Consider the following 22,016-nt stretch of genomic DNA (forward strand, 5'->3'; position numbering starts at 1 on the left):
GACCCGGCACTTGGCCTTGTTGAACCTCATCCCATTAACCTCAGCCCAGTGATTCAGCCTATCCAGATCCCTCTGGAGGCCCTCCCTACCCTCGGGAAGATCAACACCACCTCCCAACTTGGTGTCATCTGCAGACTTACTTAGCTTGCACTCAATTCCCTCATCCAGGTCATCAACGAAGATGTTAAACAAGATGGGCCCTAGAACTGACCCCTGGGGGACACCACTTGTAACAGGTTGCCAGCCAGACTTAACTCCATTAACCACTACCCTCTGGGCACGACCCTCCAGCCAGTTCCTTACCCAAAGAAGGGTATACCTGTCTAGGCCACGGGCAGCCAGTTACCTCAGGAGAATACTGTGAGAGACTGCGTAAAAAGACTCGCTGAAGTCCAGGTAGACTACATTAACTCCCTTACCCTAATCTACCAGCCTGGTCACCCAATCATAGAAGGAGATGAGGTTGGTCAAGCACGACCTGCCTTTCATGAATCCACACAGCATGCACTACAAAAATGTGAGATATACCCCTTAAAATCCTAAAGTTAGAGAATGGGATCATGCAAGGGATCATGATGATTCACAACTAGTCTTCTGAAGACAAATTAAAGCTTGTTTATAATTAATATTAAAGGCTATCTTTTAAATGTACCAAATTTTTTATACATATATATTCAGAAAAGCTAAATAAATAAATGTTATTGCAGAATGAAACAGCTTTTATATGCTGCTAAGTTCAAAAGTTTGCTACTTCATTTGCAGTAGTTTAGACAATGCTATATTTTATGGCATATAACAAAGGTACAGTCCCTTTACTAAGTGCTCTTTTTAACACTGAAGACAGGTGAGTTCAGGTATCAGTGACAAGGTCTTGGTAGGGGAATGCTACAGGAGTGGCTTCTGTGAGGAGGGGCTGGGGTTGCCTTGCTGCAGAGGGAACTGCTTCCAGCTGGCTCCAGTGGGCCCAGGAGCCATGCCTGTGGTGCCTCTGGGATGACATATTAGAAAGAAAGGAAAAAAATGCTGGACAGGTGGAGAAGGACAGAAAAGCAGTGAGAGACAAAGCAGTGTGAGCACCAAAGGCGGAAAAGGAGGAGGTGGTGCCACAGGCTCCCAAGCAGATGTCCGGCAGCTCATGGAATGTCCTATGCTGGAGCAGAATCTTCTGTGGTACTGCAGCACGTGGACAGACCCCAGTACTGGAAGGGGGGGTGGGGGGGGGACTACAAGGTGGAAAGAGGCAGAGAGGAGCCATTGTGAACTCATAGCTGTTATTTTAAAGTTTGTATTTGTTTATCGCTACTGAAATCTATTTTAGCTGGCTAACTAATTAAATTAGTCTTCCCCAAGTCATCAGTGCTTTGCCCAAAATAATAATCAGTATGCAGCTTTGTTGTTTTTACCTCAAACCACATTTTTTCTCATCCTATTTCCTCAACCTGTCCTGCCAAAGTGGAGAGCAGGCTCTTGGCCCTTCACCACAGCTCACCCAGAGAAACACAGATCCTTGGATTCAGAAACTGCAGCCCTTCATTCCTGCAATCAGTCCGAGCAAAATCAAGGTGTTCCATAGTAACTACTGGCTCATAAATATTCCTTTTTAAAACACCCTGCCTGGTAGCAGCAGGTGTAGATAAGAGAAAATAAAGTTGAAAATGTTTGGGGTTTTTTTGTTTTTTTGTTTTTGGTTGTTTTTGTTTTTTTTTTTTGCCATGGTTATCTTCAAGAGATTAGAGCTGAAATCCTCATTCTCTTAACTGCAAGTTTTTAGTCATGGTGATACTTCCCTCAATACTGTCAGAGTTCAGACAATCAACCTGCAAACTGACACAAACTATGTGCTTCAGCCAAGTAAGCTCATTCAAGTAAGTGGAGTTAATAGTGGGACCAAGAGTTTATAACCTCAGGCCACATAACTGAAGTTGAGTAGTGTCTGAAGAGAAGCCATTCAGAGGAAAGGCACTGTTCAGTGCATTTCAGAATCTGAAACTCATAAATAAAAAGAATCGTAGAATCATCAAGGTTGAAAAAGACCTACAAGATCATCCACAGTCCAGCCATCAAACATTCTGATATTCTTTAAATGAAATTTCAGTTTACTGCTTTGAAGACATTTTTTTGTTTTAGAAAACTAACATATTTTTAAAATAGCAAAATAAAAATATCACAATAAGAAAACACAGCAAGTCATTTAGATGAAATGTTTCAAACCAGTCAGAGCTTTTTCCTCTTGATCTGATCTCAGCTTCCTTTGTTATTTTGGTCCTGGCTTCACCAAAAAAAAAAAAAAAAAAAAAAAAAAAAAAAAAAAAAAAAAAAAAAGATGAAATCTCAGGATGGAAAATGAATACAAAAAAGCCGCGTTTAGAATTTTAGGCAGTCAGCATAATGATCACATCTTGAAGAGCAACTTCTGTTTTTGTAACATCTGAAACTGGACTATAGCAATTGAGTAACTGGTAGACTGCCACAGACCAGATGATTAACATTGCTGTCCTAGCGCCTGGGGCCTCATAGCAAATTGCTCCAGCAGTAGATGAAGTACATTTTCCAATATATTATAACCGTGTCATTCAATTAAAGTCTACATACTGTTCAATAGTACTGATGCATAAATAACTCAAACATGATTTTAAAAGCACATACTTACAGTAATATAGATGCTCAAAAGAAAATAAGCAAATGTCAATCAGTATTGAAATTAGACTAATGAAAAACTTACTGCATTGTTGAATGACAGATTAACATCTTTATGTTGGCAAACAAGAATGTCTCTTGTATGAACAAAAAAGTGCCTATTATCTTTGCAACAATGTCAGTAATTAGATAACATATTTCAATTAAAAAAGGACTCCTCTGATATTTAAAGTAAATTGATTTCAAGGCCACGTGAAACCAGTGCTTAACCAGTAAGTATCCACCTAGGAATAAAATTTAGCTGCTATATTTGCTTTAAAGCAATCATAGCTATATCCAACATCTTCATAAAAAAACCTACCAATTTAATGAAAAAAAAAATCCAGTCTATCTAATATTATATTTTGATCACAAAGGGTTTAAATAATTTTTATCTTATTTTTAAAAATGAAAATTCTAAATCATTAAAGAGTTAGTTCATTCTTTATTTATATATAGGTGGTATATTCTATCAAATCATATTATCTCCCACAATGAAATAAATGAGATGATGTGATAAGAACGACTCCTCAGTCTGAAATCCTCGCATGAGCTTGATGGACAAATACGGAGCAGAAAGTCTTTGCACTAATGTTTATAATAAAGTCGTAACATCATATTTCCCGAACTTCTGTCCCATTATTTCTATCCAAATGTAGAAATTCCTATGGTGCAGCTATTAAAAAAAAGAGAAGGTTAAATCAGAACATGCTGCCTCACGGGACAGAAAAGACCACAAAGCCCTAAGAGATGCAACATGAGGCAGTGATCACATCCATACTAGGAAGAAAAAGCTGTAGAAAATTCACTTCAAGGAAAAGAAATTTTCAATATAAAGCCTGAATAAGTAAAATAAGTCCATTTAGTTTCTCTTCCAGTTTCCATCGTTCCTTCACAAAAAGAAAAGAATTGAGTAAGCACAGCTGAATTTGGTGTAATACTTCTAAGAGCTCTCTTAATATCTAAGAAGCAAACTGATTTGTAAAGCATAAGGCCTATAATATTTCTGTGATACATTCTATTTCACAGCATTCTTAGACCCTCACCTCTGGCAAAAACACACCTTAAAACACAAAAATTTGATCAGTCTCATTTCACAGTCATTGGGGATCCTGTATTTGCTCATTTTTTAATATTAGATTGACTGAACAGCTGTAAATAGGTATTTTTTAAATGCCATATAAAATCCTTCATATCACTTAACTTCATCAAGTAAGATATTTATAACTGATGACAAAGTTGCTCGTGTGCAACTGACTAATGCTGTCCCCCACCCACAGGTTTTTTGCAGTGCCTCATATCAGTTTGGCTTTGGTAGCAGAGCCTTATCTATGAAACAAACCCATCAGTTTCCGGACAAAAATCTGGGAAAAGATTAGCTCCCTCCCTGCTGAGATAAATCACTTCCCAGTGTTTTCACTTGCAGACTTTAGCATTTTTCATACAGCTTTTACTCTGACTAGATCTATAAAGGAATGTGAGTTTCAAGATAACTAACACTTGCCTGATACAAACTTAAAGCTAGCAACTGGTAGTATTACTCATTAAAAGCATGTGAATAAAGAAGAAACTATTTATTTGTTTCATACTTCTTATAAGCAAACAATTATTTACACATTTCACAAGTTTTTAATTAATTATTGCTTTTTAAGCCAGGCAAAAAGGAAGAAAAGACGTGCATGTGGTCAGACTAAACCAACAGTTAAAGTTTAGATGATGAGTGTACATACTGCAAAGTTGTAGAAGCTTATATATGATTCTACGTGTGAACATTATAGTACAAACACAAATCCCACAAAATTCTACAAATTCTCCAGCTCTCCAGCTCCCAGGGTTCCAGTGTAGATCTCTTTCTCTACTTCAATGAAAGCTGTGCAAATTCTTTAATTTTAAAGGTCAGTCATAGTCCTTCATTTATGAAGAGTTTAGTGTTCCAAAACAGATGCTAAAAATTAAACTAGAGACTACAGGGAAATGCTATAAATTACACATAATGAATACAGACAGAATACATTCCTCCTATATATATTTACTTTATAAATAAAATAATATTGTCCTTATTTTCAATAAAGTGAGTTTCAATTAATCCTTTATATCTGACTAAATTTTTTGTCCAGTAAAAATTTGTTTTTTCATTCCAAGTGAATCTTGAATTCAAACAATCAGATATCAGTGCCTTTGCAGTTCATTATAAATAGTCTGTTAAGGCACAATTTGTAAGGATTTTGGCTTAGAATCACAGAACAGCTAAATTAGAAGACACCTCTAGAGATCCTCTTGTCCACCCAGAGCAGGGTGCCCAGGCTCACATCCAGACAACTTTTGGAGGTCTCCAAGGAGGAGACTTAGCCTCCGGGCTACCCCTGCCATTATATGATCATTCCCAGAGGAAAAATAAAATGTTTTCTGTTCCATTCCAGTGGAATTTCCTGCATTTTCACTTGTACCCATTACTTCTCATCATTTCACTAAATACGCTCAGGAGAGACTAACCATCTTCTTCATCCCATCAGCTATTTATACACAGTGACAACATCCCTCCTGAGTTTTCTCAAGGCTAAACAATCCCAGCTACCTCTCTGCCTCTCCTTGTATGTTAGATACTTCAATCCTTTAATCATCTTAGTGACCCCTCTGCTGAAGTCACTCCAGGACATTCATGCCTCACTTGTGCTGGGAATTCTTCTGCTTCTTGTACTTTTTCCCTCTTACCTTTATATCCAGAAAGATGAATTTCACATACAAAATACAGCAGAGTAAACTTTGGTCCCAGGGTTTTTACCCCCTTAGGCTACAGAAGATAAAAGCAATTGGCAAGACAGCTGGTACAATTTTATCCCAGGAAGTAACTAAAAGGAAACAAAAAATACTGAAGTAATCACAATAACACAGCAGAGAACTCTGCTTTAAGCCATTCTCTTGTTCATCTGTGTCCAGGCAACAGTTTAGAAGGAAGGTGATATGTTCACTTGTCCTTTGCTGCTGCAGATGTATCATCAGGTCAGGGTCAAGGTTTCAGGACAACAGAAACAAGCAAAGAGTCAGATCTGCCTTAAGTGTAGAGTGAGGAGAGATTCTCTCTCCATTGCTCCTGCAGTGACCTACTGACAACCCTGGTAAGCTATCTGGACACTTTTCCTTGTAATGAAATGGTCACAGACTTTTTTCTTTCTTCTATAGAACAGAGGCAAATTGCTTGATATCACATTCAGAGCCACAAATATATTTTGGTTTGTCTAGAGATGGTTTATCTAAAGTCCTTTCCAGTTTATCTTAAGTCTTCTGGGCTAAAACGGTAATAAATGTATAGTTGTAAATGACCAAAACACGTGGAACTGTGCCAAAAGTTGCTACCTCCTAGCACCTCTCATTCATACAAGAGGCCTTAAGTTGTACCAGGGGAGTTTCAGGTTGGGTGTTAAGAAAACATTCCTCGGAAAAAAGTGGTAGTTATCGGAATAGGCTGCCCAGGGAAGCAGTGGAGTCACCATCACTGGAAACATTCAAGAATAATTATTTTGGACATAATGAAAAGGGTATACATATGTATATGATAAGGGAGGTGAGGAACTGGAACTGGTTGCCCAGAGGGGCACCTGGAGACATTCCAGATCAGGCTGGACAGGGCTCTGAGCAATCTGATGTAGCTGTAGGTGTCCCTGTTCATTGTGGACCAGCTCGACAGATGATCTTTAAAAGTCCCTTTTAACTTGAAGGACCCTATGATAACAAACATGTAGATGTGGCACTGATGGACATGGTTGATGGTTAAGGTAGCGATGGGTTGATTGTTGAACTAGATAATCTTAAGGGTCTTTTCCAGCCTTAGGAATTCTATAATCTAAATAGTTTAACTTCTATTAGAATAGTCAGTGGAATAAACACTTAAATATCTTACAGGTTGGAGCCTGGCTTGCTACAGGATTTTTGTAGCCAAAATTGAAGGGAGGCAAATGAACAAGTGATAACTCAGATTAAAACCTGAAGTTTAGTCAGGCAGATCACATGAAATACAGAACACCTTCAGCTACTATCAGACTTAGTGGGAGGTGCTTAATCTAGCAGCTCTCCACTTTGGCTTTATAACATTTGTCGCTTTTCTAGTTGTTATTCTGTTCAGACTTCCTGAAAACACACCTTTCCTTTGATAACCTGTGACAGTATATTCAGGATACCTAACCATAGTAATATTGCAAAAGTAATTTTTCTAACTAATTTAAGTTTTGAAAAGTAAATCAAGGACTGCATCATTTATTTCTGAAAAAACTTCACAATAATAATAATAATAATAATAAAATAAAAGCCAAAATGGAAATATTTGCTCAGAAGTAAAACTGCACAAATAGTACACAGAGCCAGTGTCATTCAGAAGCACAAAACTAAGAAGAAATATCTAGACTAACTGTATTAAGCCAATTAAGGAAGTTTCTTAAACTAGCCAACTAGAATTGTTGAAGAGAGGAAAACACAAATATATGTTCTAGTTAAAAAAGTAGCACACATAATAGTATTCTCAAAGTGTAATATTGTAACTAATGCAAAAGTTGTAAAACGCTTTTAGCTAAAAGCTTACAATGCACAAGAGAATCCTCCATGTAGGGGATTCTGAGATGCTAACAAAACTGTTAGTGAGAAAGTAATTGCAACTTAAACTGATCAGAATGAGAAAATACATTTCATTTCTAGAGCCTGTTAAGATTATCTTCTTTTGCTCTTTTTTTTTTCCTTAATCTAAATTTTGAGATACAAAAGTAAACTAGGCACCTGATTTTGAACAGTGAAGTATACTGTTTGACTAAAGACCTCTGCACCCTCCTTCAGAGATCTGAAATCAAAATCTGTTTTAAGTACAAATAAAACACTGAACACACTATCACAGGTCTTCCAGAAGAACAAAATACAGGTTTTGTCCTGAATTTGGCAAAATGTGCTCTGTGAATCTGGGGACCTGGATCACTAAATAATAATAGGACATCCACTGATGGAAGAGACAGTGACAAAAGTCATGCAGTAGACACTCATTTATGGGGCCAAAGCATCCTCACACACTGAACAGAACACAATTTTATAAGAGAGAGATAACAAAGGATCAAGAGGACAGAACTCAAAGCTGAACTATTTCTAAGATGAGTGGGACTGCATATTTGAAAAGGTACAAGAAGTGCAACATTTTTGCTTCTTGGCAAATGCAAATCACTATAAAGTAATCTGCTTTGCAGACTTGTTTTCAGCTGCAGGGAGAAACTATAGCAGAAAAAATATATATACTTACCTTGTTATGCTGTCTTGTGTTTAGATTGTTTTCTATTAATTTTTGTGCTCCTGATGAAGCACAACCAAAAGCACACCTTTATGGCATTTAAAAAGATGAGGCCCATCACTGAAACACCTACAAACCTAATGAAGCAATGTATAACAATGAACAATGATGCCACAAAATAATGTGGAGTATGCTTTGGTGAAGGGTCAGAAGAAGTTGGCAGAGAATGGAAATAATATGGAAAATATTGCTTCTTGAAATGTAACTCTGAAAGTCTGCTGCTGCCTTGTTGTGTCTCAGAGCTCACTGGCAACTTGTGGTAGAACGTATCAATTAGACAGCCCTACTTTGACATATAGTCTTCACTAATCCTCCTGCAGCAGAGACTTTGGGTATTTGGATGGGACAAAACATTCCTGTTGAGTCAACTCTCAGCAACCAAACTGAAAATGGAGGAAAGAGAGGATGCTTTAAGTCAGCATGATAAAATTGCCATGACTGGGTTAGATCCCCACAATGTGCATTACTGTCCTCCTATAGCAAGACAGCAAATGCAGGATTTTCATCACTGTGAAGAAAAATACCTAAACTTAAGAACTCTTGGGCTAATCCAAGCAAACATCAGTTTAGCCAGAATCTCCGACCACAGTCAGTAGTAGAATAGAGAGGAAGTACATGAATGTAGTTTCTGCAGCTCCTTTCTCTGGTTCACTACACTCACCAAATGCAATCAGTGAGTGATATCCTGAGCCTGAGGTTGATTTCAGACCATACACCTCCATAGCCATTGATGAATTTATTCTCACTTAGCTTTTTCTACTCCTTCTTTAGCATGTTAATACTTTTTACCAGGACAGCCTATGGTAAAGATTTCAACAATTTCTGATTCAGTCCTTTCCTCTTTCAAAACTACTTCACTAAAACTATATTGACCTACATTAGTAATGAGAAATAGCAATTAGTCATCATTCCTGATTGTGTAGAATTTCCTATTTCATTCTTTTTGATCATATTTTCTTTCTACTAAATAAGATCAATGGAGTGAAAGACAGATTGAAGTGATGCACCTACTACTCTCCAGTACAGTGAAATGGATGCATTACATGGACCAGAAAAGAGCTGCTGAAATACACCACTAAATTTAATCACTGGAGAAGTGTAACCAGCACAATTCTACAGAACAGAACAGACAAACAGAAAAGAATTACGAAGATAAAATTATTAAGTACTACATGCTCTAAATTACATTTCTTCAATAAACATGCAGTGCATACTTTCAGTTTCTATTTTACAAAACCTCTTCTAAGCCGCCCGAAGTTACCTCAGGTTTTGTCTACTTTGGTTTGTGATCTCTCTTTGAACTGCCCATGCAAAATGCGCATGTTAGAAAGAAAGAGAATGACATTCTACAGCCATTTACTCTTTTGAAGTCTTTCATGATGAAAACAAGGAAACAGAGCCCAATCTCCCAGTTTATACCATAATTATATTTTCCTCATGTGCCACTTAGTAAAACACACTTGGCTCCCTGTACAACAACGAATACTTTTTTCTGTGCTGTTTCATCATTCAGGTAAGATATCACAGATGGCAATTTTTATCAACAAGTATTGTACAGCTACAACTTGAAAGTCATTCCCAAGTGATCTTTATCATATTTCAAAATGCTAAATGCAGTCACAAGCTATACAGCAGCAATTGTTCAATTGGCAACAATTCCCATGTTTAGTTTGCAGTTTCTAAGGATACTATTTATTTTGCATGATCTTCTGATAAAAGCGATACCAAGGCAGTAGGGAGCCACAAACAGAAAGCATGTATTGCCATGGCACAAAGAGTAAACATATTGAACACTCACTTTGACAGGGAGAAGCTCATTAAAACATTCAAAAGAGAATTCTAACTAGACAAATAACTTACTCTTTAATGAGCAAATAAAATTGGGTATAAGATAACCAACATTTATGCGTTATGCTACCATAGGATAATTAAGTTAATGTCAGTGCTATAAATATGGATATAGCTATGTAATTCTGTTTAGTACCTGCAATTATCTGTAGACACAAACAAGAGAAGTAGAGTAGATTTCCCTCGGAAGCATATTGATAAGTTAAATCCAACCAGCCATTGACTCCACAGTCCCAACTTAGTTCAAGAAACCTCACCAAAGAACCCCATGGGAGAATTTGGCATTTCCAGAATAATCTGTAGTTTGCTGGGTTTTTTTCTTTAAAAGTAAACACAAACTTGCTATGCTTACATGCTCAGATTTCAGACCCAGCTCAGCCCCATACATCTGCAAGGTGCAGTTTGAGAAAAATTCCAACCAAGGCAGCATTGCACCCACTTCAGCAAAAAGGCAGCTCCAGACCATCCTACATCCCAATAAGATACATTCACTACTGCTTATTCTGTAGCAGTTATCAGTTTTTCAGATTTTCAAACAACTTCAGGTCTGGTTCCTGACTACCGAAAACAATATAATATATATATATATATTTGTGTGCTGATTTTCACCTTAATTTACTGATTCTAAAAGACAATGCAATGATTATGTCATCCAAGCACGTCCTTTCATCTTTGCTCTTCAATACCAGGAATAACAGTACAGAAATATCTCCATGAACAAGTGTTCTGAACACAACTTAATGTATGGAAAGTCATAATTTTCCCAGCCTTGCACTTCATAGGCCAGTGTACAAGAATTTGTTGCAACATTTGGCCACATTAAAATTAACGTTTTTATTTTAAAAAACCAAACAAACAAAAAATGAACTCCTTTGATCAAATGTCTTTCATCTTGAGAAATATCTCTATTAGCCATGAGTTAATACTTCACAGATTTAAGGTGAACTGACTCCAGAAACTATGAAACAAAACTAGAGAAACTGCCTGAAGAGGTTCCAGATTCCTTGAACTAGCGTCCATTGCAGCCTTAATCCTTACAGGTTTTTTTAATCTTCTAACTGAAGCTGTTTCTCTACTATGTCACTTGGGCAGAAAAGTAGGTTACAGAGGATATGGACAGATTAAAAGGTTCAGTTCCCTCGATGCACATTGCCACTCTATATTAAAACTGTGGGTGCTGAGGCAGAAACCATGTTAAACAACTTGTTCATATGGCCCCAAGAACAGCAAGATTCTGTTTTCATTGGTAATGCATAGGCTTTGCTGTGAACATTTGGAAAGTTTAAACTGTATGATTTGATATTTTATGCAAAGTATATAACTGCTGCTGCTTAATACAGAATGCCTTCAGCAAACCACTGGATATAGGTGATGAAGGCTAACCAGTGCAGCAGGCTAAACATGGTGTTTGAACTAAGAAATTTATGAACCAAAATTCTTGTATCTCAAGAGCTTCATGGCTTTTTATCTACCCGTCGCAACAGCCACAACTTATGTACTTTGTCCCTCTTGTTCCTAGAAGATCTGCATACCCACAGGCAGCAGCCAACCAGAAGTAGAGCTTAGGAGCTATAAAGTGGAGTATTTTTATCTCTTTTTAGAAGGAAGGAGATGCTGTACATTCTTCTTCTCTAATGTGGGAAGCAATTCACAGAATCACAGAATCGTAGGGGTTGGAAGGGACCTCCAGATATCATCAAGCCCAACCCCCCTGCCAAAGTAGGTTCCCTACACCAGGTCACACAGGTAGGTGTCCAGGCAGGTCTTGAATATCTCCAGAGAAGGAGACTCCACAACCACCCTGGGCAGCCTGTTCCAGTGCTCTGTCACCCTCACCATAAAGAAGTTCTTGTGCACAGTTGTGTGGAACTCCCTATGCTCTATGCCATTCAATAAAATAATAATATTTTTAAAAGAAAAAGGAATTAACTAGCAATAAGTACATATATGAGGAAATGTGACTAACTCTCCTTCAAGAAGTTTACAATACTGGCACAAAGACAAGATTCCGAGTACACAAATACAAAAATATGATTATTTGTTAAAATACTGCAAACAAATATTTTTGGCTCAAACCAAAATAAAAACCAAATACAATATGCTGCAGTGTAATCAGAAGACAATTTCATCCTTTTATATCATCAATGTATAGAAAGAATCGTCAGGACAAAAATGAAAGCGGTTTTACCTGATCCAAGATCTTTGAAGGGCTAAAAGAGTATGTGACAAAAAAACAGAACCACGTAGATGATACTTAGGCAATGGATGCTGCTTCTTTCAGCTCAAGCGTGTTCCAGCTGCAGTTTGCTTCAGACACTATGGCCCAAGCTGAAAGCAAGCGTTGATGTTAGTGTAATACCATTTTCTATTGTACCTATAGCAACAGCAAACACACTGTAGAACACTTAAGCAACAGGCTGACCACTCCCTTACCACAGCCTCAGTTTTATCTTTGAACTGTATGTGCAGATATGCTGTAGTATCTTCTGTACTACAAACTTCCCCTTTTAGAAACATTTTTATTCATAATATAGTACAACACTGTAGAGAAACATTTTATATAAGCTTTAAAAAAAAAGAGGTGGGGGTGGGGGGAGGGGATTTAAGATCTTATTTTAGGAGTCCAATGTTCATGTAATAGCTTATGTGTATCACATGTTTGTCACCTCTTGGAATCTTAAATTACCTATTAGGGAGATAGATCAACTACAGTAGCAAAAACAGCATCTCAACAAATCACTATATTAGCTATATTAAACAGGGTATAAGAAAGGCAAAGATTAATGCACCAGAGAGACAAAGTATTTGAGGATACAGTGACTGAGGGAAATCCCTGACACAGTGGCACCAATTAATCTGCTTGAGTTAGTAACCAGGTAAAGGGTTTTGTTGTTTCAATAATACAGGTCTTGCTTAATGTTCGGAAACTGTGGAAATCCAACACTAGATATAGGAGAGTTTAGGAGCAGTTCCAAATCCCAGACCAAAAATCTATGGAAATTATCAAATTATGTAATGAAAAACTGTGTTATATTACTCATTTTAAATTACATGACAGATGCAGTAACATATTACTGGGAACCTTACTGAGAAACACTGCAATTTAGAATATTGTTTCATTTAAATTGCTGCAGTTATATGAAAATGGAATAATGCTGTTGTGAATCAGGGCATAAAACAATGCCTAAAATACAACACATAATATATTCATATTGTCTGAAATAGAAACTGATTTTAAAACCAAAACACCAAGGCATATATCCTGGCCAAATTATGAGGTTTGTTGTTTTTTTTCTTTTCTTCAGTATACTTTGCTGGTCTTCTCTGCCCCGTAATACATAATTCAGAGCAACAGAAAGTAAATTAAAACTGTATGAAAATGTAAAAATTAGTTCCAGAATTAGCAGTGATCTACTGTGAAAATAAATAAGTATTACAACAGTTAGGAGGCTCTGCTCATAGAAATTTATCTCTTAACTAGAAAAAGGATTCTTCTCGTCACACTGTGATTCTGATCTTCTCCACAGCATCCTACATCCGCATCCTATCCAGAGGTAAGAAACAGACTCTTCCAAACACAAGAATAAAGTAGTCTTCTTTTTAGTAACATGATCTTAAGGTGTTGATTTCACAGAACCATAGAATGTCCCAAGTTAGAAGGGACCCACAGAGTTCAACTGCTGGATCCACCCAGGACCACCCAAAAATCAAACTCTGTGTCTGAGAGCATAATCCAAACACTCCTTGAACTCCAGCAGCTTGGGACCCTGCCCTCTGCCCTGGGGAAGCGAGCAGAGCCCTTCACAGGAAGGCTTCCCTTGCTGACCAGATTGCCAGCTGTGCAAGATGAGGCACAGTACTGGAGTTATAATGCATTGCAGCCTTCCGCGGCAAAGAGCCTGAAAGCACATAGAGCTGTTTTTCAGCAGTGCCACCCGAAGGTGAAAGAGAGATTTTCATCTCCCATATTTGCAATACAAGTTTGGGTCACATCTGACTTCTGCCTTTTACACCTGTCATTGTTATGCAGAAGTCCTAGGATCACAGAATATGCCAGGTTGGAAGGGACATGTACAAATCACCAAGTTCAGCTCTAGGCTCCATCCAAGATCTTCCAAAAATCAGACTGCACAACTGAGAGCTTTGCCCAGTGGTCTCTCAGTGGTCTTAGAGCCCTGTAATGGATCCAGCCCTTCCAAGCACTCAGTTAGTGGTATGAGGAGAGATATGTGGCACTGAGTTGAACCATCTCCCAAGTAGAGAGCTGCATATTCACAGTCTTGGGTCCCACAGCTACAGTAAGGACAACATGCAATGTTATTGCATGGATCACCTCATTAAAACATTTTTTCCACACACTGATTACTATGGAGGCACAACAAATTGGGTTCAAAACCCGTAAAGGAATTACATCCTGTGAATGGGTATCTGGACAAGCATCTGACAAGTCCCTTTAGTCACACTATCATTGAAATCACATTATATTAGATAACATTTCTATTTCAACTAAACAAAGTACTTAAAATTCCTTCAAATATTTTTATGAACTTTTGAAGTTTTGCTTTACAAAAGCTGTTTTTAAAGTATGGCTGTCTAAGCCCTTAAATTAGAATCAACATATATTGGAAATACATTCACAGGTTTTCTATTTATAAATTTCAAGCAAATGTATGATTTCCAAGCACTATTACAACAGTTTTGTGGATGACCGGGGTTGTGCAAGATGACCTTAAAAGGTGGGTGCAGTACTTACCCACCAACTGCTTTCCTCTAAAATCACAAACTTCCAGGGCTTGAAGAGGACCTCTAGAAATCATTGAGCCCAACCCCTCTGCAAAGCAGTCCCCCTACAGCAGGCTGCACAGGTAGGTATCCAGGCAGATCTTGAATATCTCCAGAGAAGGAGAATCCACAGCCTCCCTGGGCAGGTGTTCCAGTGCTCCATTAGCTTCACCGTGAAGAAGTTTCTTCACAAGTTGGTACAGAACTTCCTATGCTCCAATTTATTGCTATTTCCTCTTGTCCTGTCCCCACAGACCACTGAGAGAGGTTGGCCATGTCCCTTTGACTCCCCACACTTAAGATGCTTATAAACATTAATAAGATCCCCACTTGAGTCTTCTTTTCTCAAGGCTGAACAGACCCAGTTCACTCAGCCTTTCCTCACAGGAGAAATACTCCAGGCACTTTATCATCTTTGTGACCCCCCCGCAGGACTCTCTCCAGGAGATCTCTGTCTTTTTTGTACGAGGGAGCCCAGAACTGGATACAGTACTCCAGGTGAGGCCTGACCAGAGCAGAGGGGGAGGATCAGCAACCTTAACCTGCTGGCCACACCCCATTTAACTCACCCCAGTATCCCCATGGCCTTCTTGGCCACCAGGGCATGCTGCTGGCACGTGGCCCCCGTCAGCCACCAGAAGCCCCAGGTCCTTCTCTGCAGGGCTCCTCTCCAGTAGGTCATGCTCCAACCTGAACTGATACATGTTGTTATTCCTTTCCAGGTGCAAGACTCTACACTTGCAAAAGAAGAAACCTGAATTTTTCAGTATGTTACCAAAAATGCAGTGAATTTTCTTTCTTCCATGTTCCAAAACTTCCAGATGGTTTTGAAAGTTATTTCCAAATCTAATTCTTCCCATGTATTTTTAACAAGGTGTACCCTGTGAACTGCAACAATACAAAACTTCACCAAAAAATATGGGAAAAAAAATTGTTTGCCAGGCCATTTGACATCAGAGCATTGAGGGCACTAACAGATCTCACTGTCTCTGACCACCTTTCTTCCATCTTTTCCCAGGTCCAAGTTCTGAATTCCCAGAAAACTCAGCACTTTGATACCTAACCATAATATATAATGCACAATAACGCATCAGGTGACAAATCTCAAACACACAGAAGCGAGCAAGACGGAGGGAAGGCTATTTGTTTACAATGCTATTTGATCTTTACAGATATTCTCTTGAACTCAATGGTTGTTTATTGAAAAAGTTTTCTGGCTCACCCTGCAGTGTAGGCAGCTCTATAAGACAGCCTGTTTCTACAATCCTGTAAAAGTACACCACCAAAAATAAACGTGTTAATTATGCTCTGAAGGTTCTCCTACATCACAAAGAAAGTACAGGAAAAAAAAAGAGAGAAAAACTAAGATGGGCCCATACAGCACAGACTTCCAGAGCTGTGGCAGAAATCTGCTTCTAAAACAAGATTACACCTAAACCAAAAATACTTCAATTCAGTCTCAAGTCCCACCAAACCAGACATATTTTACATGGCTTTAGGACATCTCTTCTTTGTCACTACAAAGCACAGATTTACAAAGATTTCAAAATTAATATTAGCATCATCTCTGTAGTAAGCTTTAAGCGTTAACGCTATTTTCCCTTTCTAAGTAGCGAGATCAGTAACGTGCCATTTGAAACCTGCAGTTGCAGGTGCGTGCCTAGTGACGCAGTGAACAGAAACAGCAAATTCTGCAACAATTAACCCCAGCCTTTCTGTTCCACAAAAGAAAATCGTTCCTTTCCTCTCTTTTTGCTGATGAATAAAATAGAAGGAGCGGAGTACACTGGAGTAAGAGGAAAAATAGATAAGAGAGAAGGGAAAATGTAGCATTCCGAAAAACCTGCTTCCAAATGCTCTGTTACTCTCTACCTATTCTATAGAGGTGCCATCCTCCCACCTCAATTTTTAGAACAGGTCTAACAGCCTAGGGAGCACCAAGCTCCATAAGGAGCCCCACACAGTGGAACCACACAGAATCCCTCACTGCTCTGCCAAAGCCTCTCCTCTATCACACTGATCTCTGGAGCACAGTGCAGACAGAGAGAAAATGTCTCTCTTCACTGTCAGAGGAACAATATTAGCACTGTTTTAATGTGAGGGGCTACCCTTTTTATCAACAAAAATGCTTCCCCTTCATAAATCTCTTTGTTTCAGAGAAAACATGGATTTGGATAAAAATGCCAATCCAACTGCCTCCTTTTTTCTCTTCAGAAGAAATCTGTATCACAGATATCAATCACACATCCTTAGAGCTTAATGCCAAGACAAGCAAAGGAAAAAATATGTTCCAACTCTAAAATCCCACTGTGTGATTCTCTTTTGAGTCTGGTATGAGATCCAGCTTACTCATCTCAGAAAAGGCAGAACTGCCACTGAACAGAAACCTTTTCTGAGAAACAGCAATTGTCTTCTGCAGCTATAGATTAGCTCACAAAGCTTCCACAGGCAACTTCCATCCAGCTTTGTTCTTTGCCTTACAGCATCTTCTGCCTCACAGAGTTCAGCTGTGATGAAGTTAGATGAAATCACTAACACCTGCTACACTCATGTTGTTATTAAAGGTATACATAACACTTTAGCAGTTATTTGCAGTGACTCTTTACATCTCCCTGTATATAAACATGCTGCAAATCATCTGAATCACAGCTTAACAGCTGCCATCAGATACAGCAAGCAAAAAATGAAAGTTTCTGCGACTAAGTTTGACCACAAGGCAGTCCTTTATAATTTTCCCCTTTTCAACAAAACTAACAGCAGCAATACTCAACACTCTGAGAATCTGAGCCTTCACATACACACTGCCTCACTGTTGTGACCCTGGAGAAGAGAAGGCTTCAGGGAAAGGTCATTGTAGCCTTTCAAAACTTAAAAGGAACTTACAGACAGGAGGAAGACTGACTATTTACACTGTCTTAAAGTGATAGAACAAGGGGGAAAAGTTTTAAACTAAAAGAGGGGCAATTCATATTAGATACTAGGAGGAAATTCTTTACTCAGAGTGGTGAGACCCTGGCATAGCTCCCCAGAGAAGCTGTGGGAGCCCCATCCCTGGAGGAGCTCAAAGCCAGGTTGAATAGGGCCCCAGACAGCCTGAGCTGGTGGAGGGCAGCCCTGCCCAGGGCAAAGGGATGGAATTGGATGGGTCTCTAACCTAAGTCATTCTATGATAAGACTCTATGACCCTGTGAGCAGTGGGCCTGCCCAAGCACAATAGCTTGGTCAGCTGCAGGATGTTATTACCGCATCAAAAAATAGAACCTAAGCAAAATTTTAAAGTCCTACAGCAACCACATTTAAAAATTAAATCAGTAATTCAACTGAATTAATAACATTAAGAATTAGACAACAGACTCAACATTTACACAATGAATTGCAGTGAATGCTAGGAGCATTCTCCTCATAACTCATTCTCCTGTTTCTTTTTCTATTACATGTAATTACACCATTTTTGCTACCTCATGAAGCAAAAATCTAAAGGGAAAAAATTGGGGGGTTTGTTTTTATGTTTGTTTTTTGTTGTTGTTTTTAGGAGGGAGGGCAAATAGTAGCACTGGCAGCACAAAACCAATATGATAGTTTTAGATGTGCAACCAGTGAAAATTTAGATAGCACTTCTGTATAACCAGCATAAGCTGAGAAACCTCAGAAGAATAAGCTTGAAGCCAGGACATTCAGTAGGGTAAATTATTAATCCTACTTCTGAATCTCTCAGGAGTAATGTCTGTACACATTTGATGAAAAGATCCAGGCTTGGCAAACAAATATGTTTTGCTGAGTTATGATAGAATTTCACAACATACCTTTTGACAGATTTAGTCCTATGATTCAAGCCAGGCTCTTCAGTTTAATGGAGATATATCATTGTTTTCTGCTTTCTTGAAAAGGGCCTTTCAAACATCATTGGTAGCCACAATCCTGTTCCTATTTAGCAATTCTTACAGTACACCTGAAATCAACCCTACCTTTCTCATCTTCTAAATAACCATACCCTAACTATCATAAGAAAATCTCTCTGTCTGTCGTCATTATTTCTAGGATAAGTCAGCAAGTCAATGAAACATAGAAAGGCATTGAGCTCTGAAGTCACACAAAGATTACAGCTTTTAGCATGTTCCTTTGTCCATTAATTATTTCTTCATTCTCATTACAGTACTCCACATAACACCAAGGGCTTCCCTGGGATGCCCAAGACCAACCTTTGACCACTTCATTGACAAGCAAAAGATAGTAAGAAAGATTTGCTCTTGAACAAACAGAGACATGAGCTGAGCAGGTACTTAAGGTCTGGGGATTTAAAAACAAACAAATAAATGAAAAAGCAATCAGCTGTGCTTGGCAATAGCAGACACACATGGGCAGGAGGATGAACACTTAAGTGTTACAGTGGGAGCATGAAAGCATAGAAGACAACTGTGTGCATGTGCTAGGATTACATCCATCAACCCATTTGCGCTCTTCAAAAACAGTACAGTAATCCTGAAATGTATCTTTCCTTTAGTACAGAAATATATTCAATTTCATTTTTTTTCCACAGGTTACGCTTGGCAAAGTCTAGCCTGCTCGTGTAAATCCTAAGGCTTGCTTTAGCAAAATAACTGCCTGGCTAGCATACACAGTTTTAACATTACTATATCCAATGTCCCTTTGCAATCTCTTACTGTAACTCATACCAATCACATAAAAATGCTTAACATGTACACTGTCAATAAATCACTCTAGACTCTATTTCACCTCTCTAAACATTCATTTACTGCAATATGTACAATGTATATTACACATGATTTACTGTAACTCATGGCTCCTTGAAACAAATTTCCCTGATGAAAAAGGCAAACATTAATACCACTGTCCCACCAAACTTTAAGTCTTCCTGAATCTCCCAGATGCAGGGCTTTGGGGAAGTGTGTGCCTTGAACTCAAGAGGAAATACTTTTTACAGATACGATGATAATGTGAATATAGAACAAAACCCAGCAGGCCTAGTGCAGCTATTTATAGAGCTGGGATTTACCCTAGTGGCATCTCCCAGATTCAGTTGCTATGGTTTTAAATTTTCTAGCACAGAGATAACCTTCTCTTTACTTACCATTACATTTCCTTGACTAATAGAGTCATTGCAAACAACACATCAATTAAGAACTGTGTTTAACAACATCTGCTTGCTGTGGCAGCCTAAAAAGAAAACTGATTTCTTCTTTAAACGTTTCTATATAGACAGGCTGCTGAGCTACGCACACTGCAGCAAGTCTTCCACCTGCTGGACAAAAGGCAGCACTAAACTTCCTTAAGAGGAAACAGATGTAACAAATTATCTGTGATGCACACAATGACAAAATAAATAAATAAACAAATCAGGATTCCCTTGTTCTTGTCTAAGTGCATTTAGTGAACCAGCAAAGGTGAAAATGCAGCCATCTGATTAAAAAGACACAAAGAGACTGAGTATTTCTAGCAGAAGAGAAATAAACTGTTCCTACAAGGTCTTTTCTGCTTTGTGCTTTTACAGAGGACTTGCATTACTTGAATCTATGAGCCCGCTGCCTTTTTTGCTGTTCTGGATTGATAAATGCCTTAATAAGGCAAGTAGAAATTTCTCCTTTGTCTTCCTTGTTCAGGTCAGGTAAAGGCCTAAATGAGAATATCACATATTCTGTCCTCCTAAACCAGCTGAGCAGTACCAGATCCCTACTATCCTCAGCAGCCTCAGACCAGGTGCCAGGCCAAGTATCGTGGGCATTTCCCATCCAGATCTGCCCAGAGGGAGAGCTCATCTGCCTGCCCATTGAGTTCCAATGTGAATGAGGGGAGGTACTTCATGTGGTTGAATCTGCCTCCCGGGGAGACATGAAAAGCCTCTTGACAGTATATAGTTCTGTATCAAGCTAGAAGATGCTTTCCATTGAATCAGAGGATCAGGAACGTGATCTTCAGTTCAGTTCATGTAATTCTTTCAAAACCCCAATGTATTTCTTAATTGGTTGCTTCCTTTGAGACCACCAACAGCAGTCCTTCACTGAGGTACTGCCCCAGCCTCAAGCAGGGAAAGGATGCAAATGAAGAGGCTACAGGTCTCCTTGTTATCCACTCTCCTCCAAATCCCACACATCACCAAGAGGCAGGAAGGTTGTGAAACTGCTCCTAGAGTTAGGAAATGATGGCTTACAGAATTCTGTGAGAGTGTTCAGAAACCTTAAATCTGACTGGCAAGTATTACCAATATTGGCTTTGTTTTTTTCTAGATCCTGAAAACAAAAGCTTTCAGCTTAGAAATGTTATATTCACCACATTGCCCTTAGTGCTAATATAAATAAGACTATGAAATCTATTTTCATAAATTAAAGACTATACATCAAGTACAGATGAAGCTGGTTGGAAACTTCATATTTTATGCTGCCAGAGGCAACACAAAACAGTCATCTGCAAATATGCGCACACTTATGTATACATATCAATATATATATTTGTATAGGGGCGTGAATACGTATCAGCTATTTTAGAGGAAAATAAAGCTAAGGAAAAGAAATATTTAAATAAAACATGCAATGCTTCGGAAATAAACCAGTCGCTCAAAAAGCTGCAATCTGAGAGAAAAGTAATTTAAGAAGTAAACAAAATTACACAGAAGAACATTTATGACAGCTGTATGAATAAGGAATAAAAACACTGTAGAACAGCGATGAGAAAAGACTGAGTTTAAGTAAACTAACAAAAAACAATGTAACTGTACTGCTATTAAATCCTCAGAAATAATGAGGGTACAGCAGAAACGTTCAATACGTTCATTTAACTGTTTTATGTACTGATAATCAAATGCAGACAGACCATAAGGTCAATGGAATTCTACTTTATTTCAGTGGCAAATAAGGAGAATCCTATAAAAAGCTTTCTAAAATTTGATATTTTTAAATCAAAACATCTGACCTATCAACCTGAAAAACAAGTGGCAGAGGAACTCTGAAAAATTTTCAGAAGATCCAAGAGTACAGAGAAAGAGTCAGGATGATGAAAAAAAGTCAGTCTGCATCACTATGAAAAAATAGAAATGGGAAAACTTCCATCTTATAGGGCCTGCCAAGCACATAAAAGTGCTAGGTAAAACAAAACTGTCTACAGTGGGATTCAGTCAGTAAAACGTTGATAACAGTAGTGATACTTTGAGTGCATTTACATAAGATAATGGCAACTAACTTGGTAAAATTTCTGATGGTGTTACAAGTCTGGCTGATAATAACAAACAGTGTCAGTGCAATAGTTACCAATGACATTCACATCAATAACTGAAAGCACTTCAAGTCCTGTGCCATCCATACTCTGTGCTGGCCAAATACAGGTCAAGCTGACCATGCAGTTCCCCTCCAAAAGCCATAGCACGTGATTACAGGCAAGG

The 22,016-nt window shown here is 38.4% G+C and overlaps 1 protein-coding gene across 1 annotated transcript in view; it reads right to left on the bottom strand.

The window, feature by feature from the left end:
- The window catches only part of RP1 (RP1 axonemal microtubule associated), a 208,576-nt gene extending 188,749 nt beyond the window's left edge, over positions 1–19,827 (bottom strand). The window contains exons 1-2 of the mRNA XM_072328072.1: positions 19,716–19,827; positions 12,033–12,172 (exon numbers count right to left, since the gene is read on the bottom strand). The gene's annotated coding sequence lies outside the window, so the exon portion shown is untranslated. The remainder of the gene's footprint in view (positions 1–12,032; positions 12,173–19,715) is intronic.
- Positions 19,828–22,016: the final 2,189 nt, after the last annotated feature.

Source organism: Excalfactoria chinensis, chromosome 2 (genome assembly GCF_039878825.1).
Source record: "Excalfactoria chinensis isolate bCotChi1 chromosome 2, bCotChi1.hap2, whole genome shotgun sequence".
NCBI lineage: Eukaryota > Metazoa > Chordata > Aves > Galliformes > Phasianidae > Excalfactoria > Excalfactoria chinensis.